Source organism: Hemitrygon akajei, unplaced genomic scaffold (genome assembly GCF_048418815.1).
Source record: "Hemitrygon akajei unplaced genomic scaffold, sHemAka1.3 Scf000048, whole genome shotgun sequence".
Lineage (NCBI taxonomy): Eukaryota > Metazoa > Chordata > Chondrichthyes > Myliobatiformes > Dasyatidae > Hemitrygon > Hemitrygon akajei.
This window is the reverse complement of record NW_027331934.1, coordinates 579,081-594,227: the sequence shown is the minus strand read 5'-3', so window position 1 is coordinate 594,227 and position 15,147 is coordinate 579,081.

Below are 15,147 nucleotides of genomic sequence, written 5' to 3'. Positions count from 1 at the left end.
GAGACGGTGAGCGTGGCGAAGTCACTGACTCAATAAGGGACGGAAAGGGGAGGGGCGAAAGTCCCTGTCACAAACTGGAGGCCGACATGGAGAAGACAACTACGGGGTGAGGAGGAGTGAAACGACTGGAAGGGAGCGGGAGTGATGGGACGGGAGGGAGTGGTCTGATTGGACAGGATGTGGGGTGTGGGGGAGTGACGTTTTTAATAGTGAGGGATGAATGGGTGGTGACATTTCCTTCACAAATAAGACGAGCTGCAAAAACCTGGGGCGTGGGCGGGAGAAAGGGGGAGCGGGGGTCGGGGACGCGGTCAGGGCTGATGGATCGGGGAGTTCATTGTCTCAATGAGGGAGAGGGGAGCGTCTCACTCAACGGACGGGGGAGAAGGGATTGGGTGGGGGAGCGAAATTTCCCATCAGAAAATGTTCACCAAAATGTGGTGGATGGCGGGAGAAAGGGCAAGGGGCCAGAGAGGGGAAAGGGTGTCAGGAGTGACGGGGTGAGTAGAGGAGTGACTCACTGGGTAACAGAGAGAGAGAGAGAGGGCGATGAGGAGAGGTGAAGATTGGCATCGCAACATGGCAGCCCCAACCAGCACACGATGCAGAGCGTCAAGATGGCGGGGAGAGGAGAGCGAGGGGAGGGAGGGAAGGGGTTTGCGAGTGATGGGATGGGAAGGAGGGTGACAAGATGCTGAGTGTGAGGGAGTGGGAATGGCAGTCGGCAGAAGGTTATATGGAGAGATGTGAGAGCGGGCACCGAGGGGAAGGAGGGGAGGGATGAGGAGTTGAGATTGAATAAACAGGGAGGGAAGTGAGTGGAAGGTGAGGAAAAGGGTTTGCCCCATTCTATGATGCGGGGAGAGCGGTTGTCAATGGTAACCATCACAAGATGGCTGCCAGCCAGGGTGAGATGGGCGGTGATAGAGGGGACAGAGAACGGAGTGTTTCAGGAGTGACGAGAGCCGAGGGCGGCTCGTAACAAGGGAGATGGAACTGGGGGGTTCCCACGGGGGAGGAATGTGACTACGGGAAGAGGCTAGCACTGTTACCCTCCCCTCCCCTCCTCAGTCTCGAAAGTCCTGCTTTGACTTTTCTTTCGGGCTGAGCCTCAGATCGCTCGTCCCGAATCCTTCAGGCTGTCCCGTGGAGTGGGGGGACGTGTCGTCACTGGGGCCCGTCAAAGGCAGGAGTGGGCGCCGGCTTGCCGGAGAAGACGGAGGCGAGGTCTGGCGGTGCGGGCTGTTTGGTGTGGATCACCACCATTTTCTGCAGGGTGGGGGAGAGGGAGGGGTCAGATCGATGAGGGAAGAAAGATAAGGTGAGGAGAGGAGATGAGACCCTCTCAGTCCCCTCTGTCCTCTCTTCTCTCTCCATCTCTTCCCCCACCTCTCTCTCCTCACCCTATCCTCTCCCCACCCTATCCTCTCTCCACCCCTCTCCACCCTATCCTCCTCCCCTCTTCCCACCCTATCCTCCTCTCTCCACCCCTCTTCCCACCCTATCCTCCTCTCCCCACCCCATCATCCTCTCTCCACCCCTCTCCAACCTATCCTCCTCTCCCCATCCCATCATCCTCTCTCCACCCCTCTCCACCCTATCCTCCTCTCTTGTCCCCTCTCCACCCTATCCTCCTTTCTCCACCCCTCTTCCCAACCTATCCTCCTCTCTCCACCCCTCTCCACCCTATCCTCCTCTCTCCACCCTTCCCACCCTATCCTCTCTCCACCCCTCCACCCTATCCTCCTCTCCCCACCCCATCATCCTCTCTCCACCCCTCTCCACCCTATCCTCCTCTCTTGTCCCCTCTCCACCCTATCCTCCTTTCTCCACCCCTCTTCCCACCCTATCCTCCTCTCTCCACCCCTCTCCACCCTATCCTCCTCTCTCCACCCTTCCCACCCTATCCTCTCTCCACCCCTCCACCCTATCCTCCTCTCCCCACCCCATCATCCTCTCTCCACCCTATCCTCCTCTCTCCTCCCCTCTCCCCACCCTATCCTCCTGTCTCCACCCCCTCCACCCTATCCTCCTCTCTCCACCCCTCTCCCCACCCTTTTATTCCTTTTCTGCACCCATCTCTCTCTACCCTTCCCACTCTCTTGTTCCCTCCCCACGCTGTTCACCTCCCCATCTCTTGTCCCCATGCCCCATCCCTCGCCGCCCACACACCCCCCCCCCCCGTGCACAGGAAGATCCCACTCACCACCGGAGGCTGTGCGGCGCAGCACTCGAGGTCCCTGCAGTTGGCGATGGCCGTAAGGACGGACATCACCAGCGAGACCAGGCAGTTGACCAGCAAGATCACCGTCATCCCGCTGACAAACCTCTGCGAGATTCGGTGTTTGGCGGAGGGACAGAGCGGAGGGAGCATGGGAGGGGGGAGAGAGCCAGACGGAAAGAGAGGAGTGGAGAGGTGGAGAGAGAGAGAGAAATGGGGTGAGAGACAGAGAGGAGACAGAGAGAGGGAGGGAGGGGCATAGGTGGAGATGGCCGGGGAAGAGAGAGGGGTGAGGGAGAGTGGGTATTGGGGTAGGCGGAGGTGGAGAGACCCAGACGGGGAGGAAGAGAAGGGGGGCAATGGGTGAGGAAGAAAGGGGGTGAGTGGGAGAGAGATGGGGGTAGGGAAGGGGGAGAATGAAGAGAGGTGGCAGAGGACAGTTGATCGAGGGAGAGACATGAGAGTCAGATGGGGGAGAGAGAGGTGAGAGGCAGGAGATGAGAGAGGTCGGACAGGGAAGGCAGAGAAGGGTGGAAAACAGAGAGGGGCAGAGACAGAGAGAGTGAGACATGGACAGGGTGAGAGGCGGAGAGGGGTGAAAGAGGGAGAGGGGTGAGAGACGGAGAACTTTAGCCTTCGATTAACGGAACACGCCAAGTTTTGGTTTATAACCATATAACAATTAATGCATGGAAACAGGCCATCTCGGCTCTTCTAGTCCGTGCCAAACGCTTACTCTCACCTAGTCCCACCGACCCGCACTCAATCCATAACCCTCTATTCCTTTCCTGACCATTTTTTTAATGACAAAATCGAACCTGCCTCTACCACTTTTACTGGAAGCTGCTACCACTCTCTGAGTAAAGAAATTCCATCTCGTGTTGCCCCTAAACTTTTGCCCCCTAACTCTCAACTCATGTCCTCTTGTCTGAATCTCCCCTACTCTCAATGGAAAAAGCCAATCCACGTCAACTCTACCCCCCTATAATTTTAAATATCTCTATCAAGTCCCCCCTCAACCTTCTACGCTCCAAAGAATAAAGACCTAACTTGTTCAGCCTTTCCCTGTAACTTAGGTGATGAAACCCAGGTGACATTCTAGTAAATCTCCTCTGTACTCTCTCTATTTTGTTGACATCTTTCCAATAATTCGGTGACCGGAACTGTACACAATACTCCAAATTCGGCCTCACCAATGCCTTGTACAATTTTAACAATACATCCCAACTCCTATACACAATGCTCTGATTTATAAAGGCCAGCCTACCAAAAGCTTTCTTCACCACCCTATCAACATGAGATTCCACCTTCAGGGAACTATGCACCATTATTCCTAGATTCCTAGATTTTCCTAGATTTATGGTTCCCTGGAAGTCGGGTCACAGACAGAACCGCCATCGTCGAACAGGGCACCGTGTACCAGAGAGGGGAGCTCACGGGGATTTACGAGGGTGTCGCCGGGATTCGAGGGGCTGAGTTACGGAGAGAGGTCGGGCAGGTAGGGACTTCATTCCCTGGAGCATAGGGGGGAATCTTGAATCATAGGGCACAGGTTTTAGAGATTTAATAGGGGACCCGATGGGAAAATTTTTCACACAGAGGGTAGTCCGTCTGTGGAAGGAGCTGCCAGAAGAAGTGGTCGAGGCAGGTACATTAACGACACCCGGACAGGGACACGGATAGGAAAGGTTTAGAGGGATACGGGTGGTCCGTCTGTGGAAGGAGCTGCCGGAGGAAGTGGTCGAGGCAGGTACATTAACGACACTCGGACAGGGACACGGATAGGAAAGGTTAAGAGGGATACGGTGGGTCCGTCTGTGGAAGGAGCTGCCGGAGGAAGTGGTCGAGGCAGGTACATTAACGACACTCGGACAGGGACACGGATAGGAAAGGTTTAGAGGGATACGGTGGGTCCGTCTGTGGAAGGAGCTGCCGGAGGAAGTGGTCGAGGCAGGTACATTAACGACACTCGGACAGGGACACGGATAGGAAAGGTTTAGAGGAAAAAGGGGTGGTCCGTTGGCGGAAGGAGCTGCCGGAAGAAGTGGTCGAGGCAGGTACATTAACGACACTCGGACAAGGACACGGATAGGAAAGGTTTAGAGGGATACGGGTGGTCCGTCTGTGGAAGGAGCTGCCGGAGGAAGAGGTCGAGGCAGGTACATTAACGACACTCGGACAGGGACACGGATAGGAAAGGTTTAGAGGGATACGGGTGGTCCGTCTGTGGAAGGAGCTGCCAGAGGAAGTGGTCGAGGCAGGTACATTAACGATACTCGGACAGTGACACGGATAGGAAAGGGTTAGAGGGATACGGGTGGTCCGTCTGTGGAAGAAGCTGCCAGAGGAAGTGGTTGGGGCAGGTACATTAACGACACTCGGACAGGGACACGGATAGGAAAGGATTAGAGGGATACGGGTGGTCTGTCTATGGAAGGAGCTGCCGGAGGAAGTGGTCGAGGCAGGTACATTAACGACACTCGGACAGGGTCACGGATAGGAAAGGTTTAGAGGGATACAGGTGGTCCGTCTGTGGAAGGAGCTGCCAGAGGAAGTGGTCGAGGCAGGTACATTAACGACACTCGGACAGTGACACGGGTAGGAAAGGTTTAGAGAGATACGGGTGGTCCGTCTGTGGAAGGAGCTGCCGGAGGAAGTGGTCGAGGCAGGTACATTAACGACACTCGGACAGGGACACGGATAGGAAAGGTTTAGAGGGGTACGGGTGGTCCGTCTGCGGATGGAGCTGCCGGAGGAAGTGGTCGAGGGAGGGAGGGGGAGGAGAGGAGAGAGAGGCCGCTACAACAGAGGGGAGGGAGGGTTCGGAGGAGGCTTTTGCGTGGAGTGAAGGAGCGCTACCACGAGGGGAGCAAGGTAGCGCCGCGGGAGAGGGGGAAGGCCGTGGGTACGGGGTGGGGGTGTGTGGATGAGGGCTGGCTCGCTAGTGTGTGTGTGTGTGTGTGTGTGTGTGTGTGTGTGTGTGTGTGTGTGTGTGTGTGTGTGTGTGTGTGTGTGTGTGTTGGGGGGCGGGCGGAACACTCAGCATCCGGCATCCGGTGTAGCAGTATCCGATGCAGGGGAAGATGCGGACGTTCAGCGAGTACAGGATGACGGCGGGAGTGCATGCGAGGGCCCAGATCACATTCGCAACCAGGCAGGCGATGGTCTGCCGGAGAGAGAGAGAGAGAGAAAGAGAGAGAGTGAGTGTGGGAGGACAGAGCGAAGGATAAATTGAGAAGAGGCAGAGGGGGGGAGGAGGAGAGAGAGAGAATGGGAGAGAGAGGGAAGGGGAGAGACAAGGAGCGAGAGAGATAAGTTTGAAAGGGACATTGGAAGTGACGGGAGGGGGAGACCAACTGAACAGGGAAAGCAGCGAGAGGGGGGAGCGAGAGAGTGTGTGTGTGGAAACGGTGCGGGAGGAGGGACAGAGAGAGAGAGAGTGGGAGAGGAATTGAAAAGTGAGGAGAGAGGGAGGATCGAGAGCGGGTGAGAGGGATGCAGAAAGAGAGTGGGGGAGAGAGATAAGATACGGGGGGAATGAGAGAGAGGGAAGGAGGGGGAGAGAGAGAGAGAGAGAGCCAGAAACTCGAAAGGAAGAGGAGATAGGAACAGGGAGAGAGAGAGAAATTGGAAGGGAGGTGGGGGGTGGTGAAAGACTTGTTTACTATGGTGAGGGAGGTGGGGGGGGTGAGAAAGACTTGTTTACTATGGTGAGGGAGGTGGGGTGGTGAGAAAGACTTGTTTACTATGGTGAGGGAGGTGGGGGGGGAGAGAAAGACTTGTTTACTATGGTGAGGGAGGTGGCGGGGGGGGGTGAGAAAGACTTGTTTACTATGGTGATGGAGGTGGGGGGGGGGTGAGAAAGACTTGTTTACTATGGTGAGGGAGGTGGGGGGTGAGAAAGACTTGTTTACTATGGTGAGGGAGGTGGGGGGGGTGAGAAAGACTTGTTTACTATGGTGAGGGAGGTGGGGGGGTGAGAAAGACTTGTTTACTATGGTGAGGGAGGTGGGGGGAGGGGGGAGAAAGACTTGTTTACTATGGTGAGGGAGGTGGGGGGAGGGTGAGAAAGACTTGTTTACTATGGTGAGGGAGGTGGCGGGGGGGGTGAGAAAGACTTGTTTACTATGGTGAGGGAGGTGGGGGGGGTGAGAAAGACTTGTTTACTATGGTGAGGGAGGTGGGGGGGTGAGAAAGACTTGTTTACTATGGTGAGGGAGGTGGGGGGAGGGGGAGAAAGACTTGTTTACTATGGTGAGGGAGGTGGGGGGAGGGTGAGAAAGACTTGTTTACTATGGTGAGGGAGGTGGGGGGAGGGTGAGAAAGACTTGTTTACTATGGTGAGGGAGGTGGAGTTATCTGATGGACAATGAATGATTTTCCCTGCGGCTTGTTTTGAATAGAACTTTACAGCACAGTACAGGCCCTTCAGCCCTCCATGTTGTGCCGACCCATATAATCCTTAAAAAATAGTACTAAACCCACACTATCCCGTAACCCTCCATTTTGGACTGTGACTCCTGCCAACTGAGCTTGAATGAGTTTGAGAACTTTATTTTTACCTCTATATAGGCATAATCTTGCTAACTCTTGGTTTACTTTCTTACTATATTTGTTAGTTCCGATTAAAATAGTGATTTGTTAACAGCAACACCGGGCTCCAGCTTTATTCTGTTCTATTCACAGGGTTGCGTGTACGTGACAAAATGTACAGGGGCAAGTGAGAGAGTGAGAGAGAGAGAGAAAGTGGAAACAGAACGTGGGGGGGGGGAGAGGGGTGGAAAAAGAGAAGCGGGAGAGGCGGAAAGAGAGAGAGAGAAGGAAAGGAAGAGGGTAGAGATAGAGAGGGAGGGGAGCGAGGGAGTTGGAATAGGAGGGGCAGACAGAGCTAGAGAGAGGAAGAAAGAAAATAAAGGAGAGAGAGAGAGCGAGCGAGGAGATAGACAGAGAGAGGAAGAGTTGTAAGGGAGAAGGAGGAGCGGATTGGTAGTCCCAGAGATGGAAGGAAAGTGGAAAAGAGAAGGGGGAGAGACACGGAGAGTGAAAATGGAGGAGAGGCGGGGAGGATCAGAGGGAGAGGGAGAGAAGGGGAGCGTGAAAGGGCGAAGAGAGAAGAGTGGACTGAGGGAGAGGGTGTAGAGAAGAGAAGAAGAAATCGGGAGAGATGGAGAGCAGGGAAAAGGGAGGGGAAAGAGCGAGAGAGAGATGAAGAGGAGGAAGAGAAATGTGAGAGACCGCGATGGCGGATAAATAGAGGGAGAAGAGAGAGGGGAAGTGAGAGAGAGGGAGGAGGCAGGAGAGAGGAGAGAGGGGCAGAGTGAGATGTGGAAAGAGAAAGGGGGAAGGAGAGAGAGCGGGGAGAGAGGGAGAAGGGGAGAGAGGAGGAAGGAGACAGTGGAGGAGAGAGGGGGAAGGAGGCAGGTGAGGAGAGAGGGGGAGGAGAGGGAGAAGGAGGAGGAGAGAGAGAGAGCGAAGGGGAGGGGAGAGAGACTGGAGGAGGAAAGGGGGAAGGATAGAGAGAGAGGCAGGGGAGGAGACAGGGGGTGGAGGGAGAGTGGGAAGGAGAGAAGGCTGAAGGGGAGAGCGGGAAGGGCGAAGGAGAGAAAGAGAGGTTGGGAAGGGGGGGGGGGAAAGAATACGGAGGCAGGGAACTGCAAACTCACCGTGGATTTGTTTGGAGACTTGTGAACAGCCTTGATTAACATCCCGGCCACTGTGGACTGAAGTGTGATTTTATAATCATCGGTTCCCCGATGCAGAGTGACGGTGAGAAACGGGACTGATTATTCAACCGGTCACTCGTTGTCGCCGGTCAGTTAATTGTGTGTGACTGTGAGTGAGTCGGGAGCAGCTTATTTATTCCCGCACGTCAGCAGCTCACACATTGTTTAATTTACATTTGTCATGATGAAATCAATAAACCGCTGTAACTTCCTGTCCTGGTGCCGGACTCGAGTTTTATTTGTGGTTTCTGCTGCCCCCCGCACCCTGTGCACTGCAACAGTGGGTCGCAGCTCCTCACACTGACACAGTAGCGTCTCAGCTCCAGGCTGAGGGAGGTCGGACTGGCAGAGTCTGGGTGCCCAGGATCTCATCTCCACCCAACATCCATTCTGGCTAACTGACCTCCTCCTGTCCCCCGCAACCAGTTATAATGGACAATTGTATCAAACTTGAGTCCACTGATGTCCCGGCTCCCTCCGCACCGTCCCAACACACACTCCCAGGGTGAGACACAGAGTGAAGCTCTCTCCACATCGTCCCAACCCACACTCCCGGGGTCAGACATTTTGTGAATCTCCCTCCACACTGTCCCATCACACACTCTCGAGGTCCACGCACACACCACACACACACACACACGAGATGATGGTGAAAGCGACGGAGAGAAGTAGTGGAACGGCGGGGAGCGATACAGGGTGCATGGAGGGCGGGAGGGGGCATAAACGGATAGCCGAATTCAGGTGGATATTAGAACCTTATCCATTAATAAACACTATTGATTTCTAGGTTCGAGAAGTAGCCCAGGATGAAATCGAATATGAGGAAAATTTTGTGAAAACGGGAAGTCGTCCCTTTTCGAATCAAACGCCACCCTTTCCCATTCATCCCCACCATCGGCATTCTTAACGGGACGCACCCCTTCCCATTCACTCCCACTGGCTGTCTCCCATTGGAACTCCTCCAGTTCATTTCCAACGGGACTGGGATCCTGGAAATTGGCCGCGACGCCTAAATTCCCTATTTGACAGTACAATTTACGGAATTTGCCGAGAACGCCGACGGGTTTATTAGTTATACTGAAAGTCCAGGGTCGATGTGGACGTTGACGGCTTTGTAACACTGACGTCACTCAGGACTCAAAATGGTCTCCGGGGAGAAAGTGAAGGGCTGAGTGACAATGGGGGCGATGGACGCTCACCTTGTTCCTAATGGCCGGCAGGGAGGGAGCGACACACTGACAAGGGATTGGGAGTGACCGGCAGACTCAAGATGACCGACAGGGTGGGGATTGTGAACTGATTGAAAATTAACACCAGGGTGGGAGTTCTGTGAAGATTGAAAATAGGATCCTGGATTAAAGCCAGGATATAAAATTGTCACCAGGGAGAGAGTGACGCACCGACATAACATTGTCACCGTGGAGGGAGTGACGCGCACACTGAAAATGGTCTCCAGGGACGGGAGGATTTACTGAGAGAAAATGGACCTCAGGACGGGAGTAACGCACTTATAAATCAGAGGGAGAGGCGGCCCGATCTGAAATAGCCCCTGATTCCTTTGTCACAATGGCTGACAAGGAGAGAGTGATGGACAGACTTAAAATGTCCAACAGGGAGCGTGAGACGCACCGGGTAAAATGGCCGAAACGGAGACAGTGGCACATTGTGAAGAGAGAGGGCGTAATGGGTCGATTACAATGACCTATTTGGAGAGAGTGACGCTCTGACATAAAACGTCCGCTGCTTCCCTTAAAATGTTTGACGGGGCAGTTTAGGGTTAGTGATACCTTGTTTAACGTGAGCGGCGGGAAGCGATGGAGTGATACACTGACTTACAGTGGCCACTGTCGCACTCAGAATCTATGGCGAAGGAACATGCGGTGCCCATGGATACAGTCCGGGGATCGAGTGTGTTATTGATTGTAATAACAGTATTTTAATTTGCGTTTTATATAGTCTTGCGTATTGTATAGAGGTTTTAATTCTAATAATTTTGCCATTGAATAAACTAATGTATATATCTCAGATATTCACACATACACATATACATGTGGGTTTTGGGGAGGAGGGGTGAGGGGTTTGGGAGGAAGAGGAGTGACGGGACGAGGAGTGGATTGATGAGACGGTGAGCGTGACGAAGTCACTGACTCAATAGGGGACGGACAGGGGAGGGGCGAAAGTTCCTGTCACAAACTGGTGGCCGACATGGAGAAGAATAAGACGGGGTGAGGAGGAGTGAAACGACACGAAGGGAGGGGAAGTGATGGCACCGGGAGGGAGCGAGATGTGATCGGACGGGGAGGAAGGGGAAGTGATGGGACGGGGAGGGAGCGCGATGTGATGGGACGGGGAGAGAGGGAAAGTGTTGGGACGTTGAGGGAGGGGAAGTAATGGGATGGGAACGGAGGAGATGTAATAGGACGGGTGGGAGTGGGGACCAAAAGGATGGGGAGTGTGTGTGGGGGGGGTGTCTTTTCAATAGTGGAGGAAGGATGGATGGTGACTTTTCCTTCGCAAATAAGACGAGCTGCAAGAAAGGGGGCGTTATCGGAGGAAAAGTGGAGAAGGGGCCGGGACCAGTCAGGGCTGATGGGATGGAAAGTTGCGTGTCTCACGGAGGGAAGAGTGGAGTGACTCACTCAACGACGGAGGGAAGGGTTGGGTGGAGGAGCGAAATCTCATCAAAAAATGTTCACCACCCAGGATGTGGTGGATGACGGGAAAAAGGGCAAGGGGTCAGAAAGGGAAGGTTTGTCAGGAGTGACGGGGTGAGTAGGGGAGTGACTCACTGGGTAACAGAGAGAGAGAGGGCGATGAGGAGAGACGAAGATTGGCATCGCAAAATGGCAGCAAACCAGCATAAGGTACAGAGCGTCGATGTGGTGGGGAGAGGAGAGCGAGGGGAGGGAGTGATGTGATGGGAAGGAGGGTGACAAGATGGTGAGTGTGAGGGAGTGACACACTTCGTGGTGGGGGAAGTGGGAGGAAGGGTCTCACACTGTCACAAAATGTCTGCCAGCAGAAGGTTAAATGGAGAGTTGGGAGAGCGAGGAGGGAGGGAAAGAAGAGGAAGAATGAGGAGTTGAGATTGAACAAACAGGGAGGGAAGTGAGTGGAAGGTGAGGAAAAGGGTGTTCCCCATTCTTTGATGCCGGGAGAGCAATTGTCAATGGGAACCATCACCAGCCAGGGGGAGATGGCTGATGATAGACGGGAGAGCGAGCGGAGTTTTTCAGGAATATGCCGAGGGTGGGAGAGGGCGACTCGTATCAAAGGAGCCGGAACTGGGGGGTTCCTACAGGGAGGAATGTGGCTAGCACCGTTACCCTTCCTTCCTCCCTCCGTCTCCAAAAGCCCGCCTTGATTTTGAGTGGGCGCCGGCTTGCCGGAGAAGATGGAGGCGAGGTCTGGCGGTGCGAGCTGGTTGGCGTGGATCACCACCATTCTCTGCGGGGAGGGGGGAGAGAGAGAGGGAGGGGTCAGATTGGGGACGGGAGGGGAGAAAGAGAAGGTGAGCAGAGGAGACGAGAGCCACTACCCACTCCCTCAGCCTCTCTGCCTCAGTCCCCTCTCCCCCTCCCTGTCCCCCCTTCACTCCCCATCACTTCCCCACATCTCTCTCCCCACCCTATCCTCCTCTCTCCAACTCTCTCCCCACCCTATCCTCCTCTCTCCACCACTCTGCCTACCCTTTTATTCCTTTTCTGCTCCATCTCTCTGAACTGTCTAGTGGGTGTTTAAGGTAAGATGGAATGAAGTCTGAACTGTAGTGAGTAATTGCCGGTTATCACACTTGTTGAACCGTCTTAAGGTTCCTGTAAGAATGCACCGGAGATTTGTTGCATGGACCCTGGAAATAGTGATCTCACGCACAGGACTGGAGAAAGAAAACCGCTTCGGAACTGACTTGAGAGAAGTGTATAAGACTACGACAAAAGTGGTTCCGGTTAACAGACAGCTGTTCTTACTAGGAAGAGATTGTCGTGTAGCAATTGCGCAACTTATTTCTGGACCTGAGCCTAGGACTAAAGAAGGGAAAGGAAATATATATTGAATTCACCATTAAGAACCTGGGACACAAGGCCCAGTTGTTTTGCAAACCTATTCCGTTCACTCCTTCCCAGTCAGTTGGTAAGATGTAAAATCCGTAGCTGGTGTGCACAAGTATGTGAATCTCGTTTCATGTAATTTCTGACCGAACTCCTCCCCCCCCACCTCAATGTTTTTTAGTTGTAATATCATTCCTGCTCTTAGATATATTATTAATTACAGTGAACACATACTTTTCATGTAACTAAATTCGAATACAATTATTTCAAAGGAAGTGTAGTGCTTAGCTCATAGAGACACACCTCTACACATCTCTACAACAGGCCAATCGGCCCGTCAAATCCGGTGTCATCTTCCCCAGTTACATTTTATCCATAATAAACTTTTCCAATATCCCCGTCGACGCCGCAGATCACATCCGGCAATTTAGAATGCTACGCTAATCTCCAATTATTTAGGCTGTCGAAGAAAAACAAGGCACAAGAAGAGCACGTGGTCACATGGGGAACGCATAAACTCCGCATGGACAGAGTCTTGGGCCTCGACTGAACACATTTCCCTCGCGCTGCGAGACGGGAGCTCTCCCTCCTGCACCGTCTGCTGCGTGGCGACTCACACAAGGTTATAGCTCTCTTTGTATTGATTTGGGGATCGTACACACAAAGAAGGTACTCAACAACCGGCGTCGCTCTCAAGCAATCTAAACGTGCTAGTGGGATCTTGATCAGCAGAGCAAAAGGGCCTAGGAACGACACATAGAGGTGAATTCAGATGTGCGCACAGGTGCATTTTGGAAAGTTAATCAAGATAGGACATTCAGTGCAAAATGTACGGTTTTGGTTAACGCTCTGGAAAATGTCTTTAGAAATGGAGTTATATGTAGACAAGCAGGTGAAGAAATCTTTCGGCATGGTGGCTTTGATGAATTGAGAGGCGGCGGTGAGACCGCTTTGAGAGTTCTTTGTTAACCGTGGATCACGCTGATTTAGAAAAGATGCCATTATACTGGTAATAGTGCAGAGTGAGATGTGATCTTCTTTCTGGTACTTAAAGGATTTGGCAATTGGTGAAGAGAGAAAGCACAGCCTTTATTCTTTGAAGCTTAGCAGGATGAGGTCTGATCTCACGGGAGTGCACTAGATCATGAGGAACATCAGTAACTGTGAATGCACTGCATTTGTCACGAGGTTTGGCAACAACTCCACACAAACTACGACGTCCGCTCGAATCTGTAATAATCCGTCAGAGGAAGTGATTGGGCCAGGTGTAATATCAATATCAAAAGACAGTTACACAGGTGAATATATCGGAAATGGGCTAAGCACTGGTTAACATGGACGAACTTACATGACCAATAAGCGTCGAGTCACTGCCAGCAAATTTACATACGAGCCTCCTCTAGTACAGCGAAACTGGAACTTGTTCCAGTCACCGTGTCAGTGTTGGATATTGTTCATTCTTGAACTATGATGGATTAACTGAAGTCAGTGCTATTGAGCGACCAGTGTCAATTCGTTACCATAATAATGTGTAAAGGAACAATATAATTTATGGTAACGTTTCAAAATCATATTGAATTCGTAATGATTAAGCTTAAGGAGGCCGGGCAAGCAGGAATAATAAGACAGCGGGATCAAAAGTAATCGGTAAACAAAGTGTTGGGGAGCAGAGAAGAGTAATCTAGAAGGGCTTCGGGTTTTCTATCAATGGGTGCTGACCAATCGATTGTGTTTTTCTTTGTTATTGGTCGTATAAACGCTAGGAGACTCCAACAGATTAAATATGATTATACTCGTTATCTTTGACAGGGATTAGATATGCTCATTTGGATCGACCATTTTAAATGTTACACCGAAATCTCCACCAGATCAAAAGGTAATAAAGCTATTATTAATGCTTTTTGAGTTAGTGATTTAGATGCATATCATATTTTTACTGAGTTAAGTTTTGTATGTAATTAGTTTTTGCTACAACAAGTGTATGGGACATTGGAAAAAAGGTTGAATTTCCCCATGGGGATGAATAAAGTATCTATCTATCTATCTAAGGGACGGCGATTTGAATGAATCGCAATCTGTAATGTTAAACAAGGACCAGCGGATGCTGAGGTAGAATGGAATTATAAGGATATGTACTTAAAAAAGATTGATCATTTAAATGTAGAAGGTAACATCAACAGCAAAAATGCAAAAGCTAATTCAGCGTCCGAGATCACCACACTGTAAACCAGATCCAATTATGGAACGGAGAAGGTTTTCATGTTATTACTGTGAGGCACCACGACGCTTGTGTGGCCCTGGAGGGACTACCCAGCGGGAACTCAGGTCACCCCACTGGGTATATTTTCCATTGCGAAATATGAATGAATGTTCTTTTCTCATTTACACCTGCGCTATCAAGCCATTGCAGCGGCGTTTGCTCTGGTGCGGAACGTCGCCTCTTGTTTGTTAACTGGCTGTGATTAACATCAGTTGTGCACAACATGTTTTTTTCTCCAGTCCGAGAATTCGACTTTCCTATAAAACGGACGGATTTCTTGTTCTCAGTCACAATCTGGCGTGAATTACAAGACGGAATAAATTTGAAACAACATCCAAAGATGGGACGAGCACCGATTCTACTAATGAAAGATGTTTGTTACCCGATTCTAGCCGTCTTTGCTTTGCCTGGTAAGTCAAAGGAGCTTTTGACAATTGAGAGCAACATTGTTTTCTTTCCTCTGTTATACGACAGGTTCGGATTTTGTATTGCAGTGGACCGACTTTATCAGGGATTATGTTAACTGGTGGGCAGTTGGCAGGTATTGCGTCTTCCGCGTGTGTACACCATGCGCAAAAAGACCCCATCTTTTATAAAGGAGGATTCTCGTTACTAATTCCAACAACTGAGCTTCTGTTTTTGATTTCGCGAGCTATTGTGCATGGCTGTCAAATCCTCAGCTTAATGTGATATTTTTTTTTAAATTCTTCTATCCCCAAGTATTCATGTTACAGGGACCGTCTGATCAGTGATATTCTGGGTTTGGAGGGTGTGGTAGGAGACTGGTCATAGTACTAGTATGATCAGTGATATTCTGGGTTTGGAGATTGTGGTACGAGGCATGTCACGGGGGCAGTATGATCAGTGATATTCTGGGTTTGGAGGTTGTGGAAC